Source organism: Microcebus murinus, chromosome 21 (genome assembly GCF_040939455.1).
Source record: "Microcebus murinus isolate Inina chromosome 21, M.murinus_Inina_mat1.0, whole genome shotgun sequence".
NCBI lineage: Eukaryota > Metazoa > Chordata > Mammalia > Primates > Cheirogaleidae > Microcebus > Microcebus murinus.
In genome coordinates, this window is record NC_134124.1 from 18,862,671 (window position 1) to 18,864,445 (window position 1,775).

Genomic DNA, 1,775 nt, shown 5'->3' on the forward strand with positions numbered 1-1,775 from the left:
AACTAGATGAAACAAGAATTCATGACTGATGGACCTGCTGCTAAATATCTTTTCAAACATCTACAACTAGCTTTTTATTCTCTGCAGCTCTGCAGGTTAGTTTCATAAGAATCTGAATTCATATTTCTTCTCTGGGCACCAAACAGAAGCAGCCTAGATAATATTGAAAGAAAAAAATGGCTTGTATTTTCTTAGGTAAGATTTTAAGTTGTCCAGAGGATTTTGTTATGACTTCTTCCAGAAACGCAATTACAACAAATCCTGCAACTTAGATATGCTCACTTGCAATAGCAAACAAGAAGATTGTGGGGAAAGCTACCCAGAAAGCCATGTGGTGCTTGAAATGTGGTGTTTTGTGAGGCCCAAAACATCATTCCACCCTATACTATTTTAGGCCCTTATTTAAGATCCTTCTTTCTTTGTGATAGCGGAGAGAAGACTTTAGCAATTTCCAGAGATGTTCTTCTCCTGAGAAGTGGGATTGAATTTCCTACCCTTCTGAGCAGTTTGGCCAAGTGAAGAAGTTTATTTTAGGAAATCATATGTTTTCTGGAAGTAGTCCATCAACTCAGAAAAGTACCAACTGTTGATATGAATTTGGCCTGAGAAATATTCTTGCTAGTGTCTCTCTCAGTGGATGACTCCCTGCTCTTTTCCAGGGAAACTGCACACTCTGGGAGAGCATGCATGAATTTCCAATAGATTGAATGCTGAATTTAATGTCAGGTTTAATAAAGCAGTGGAATTTTATTGAGAAAGTTGCTTTATTGAGAAATCTCAGTCTAAAAGAAATCATTATTTCTGTAATCAACTACTCACTGAATCATAAAGTGTTGAAATTTATAGGGAAGTAAAAGAACATCTAGACCAGAAAATTATAACCTGAGTCCATAGAGCTCTATCTCAAGGCCAGGGATAGGCCTCAGTGGCCTCATTAATAGCCAGAGATTATGAATAGATTCACTTATGTTCATGTCTAAACACTGTTTTCATTAGTTTTGTTTTGTTTTTTCTAGAAAGTAGAAAATGTTCATCACTATTTTTAAAGGGCTCAAAATGTTTAAGGATTCCTTATTTTACAGGTAAGCATACTGGTGAGAACAGAGTTGTCAAGTGACTTTATAAAATCACATGGCTAGAGAGAAGCAGAATTGCTGCACCAGGTCTAAGTCTTAGTCCAGGGCTATCATGCTGATCCTAAGCTACCAACAAAATGGGATTTCCTATCTGGCTATGTCTGAGTTTGAGCCTATAACTAGGATGTGAGAAAAAAAATAAAATAAAATAGGCTCCTCAAGAGTAGGAGGCTATAGTAACCACAACAGCATGGTACTTATTGGCACAAGAACAGACACACAGACCAATGGACCAGAACTGAGAACCCAGATATAAAACCATCTTCATATAGCCATCCGATTTTTGACAAAGCAGACAAAAACACACACTAGGGAAAAGAATCCCTATTCCATAAATGGTGCTGGGGAATTAGATAGCCACATTTAGAAGACTGAAACAGGATCTGCACCTTTCACCTCTCACAAAAATCAACTCACGATGAATAACAGACTTAAACCTAAGGTATAAAACTATATTCTAGAAGAAAATGTTGGAAAAAGTCTTATAAACATTGGCCTAGGCAAAAAATTTGTGAAGAAGACTCCAAAGGCAATCACAATAACAACACAATTAAATAAATGGGACCTGATCAAATTCAAATGCTTCTGCACAGCCAAAGAAACTATCAAAAGAGTGAATAAACAACCTATAGAATGGGA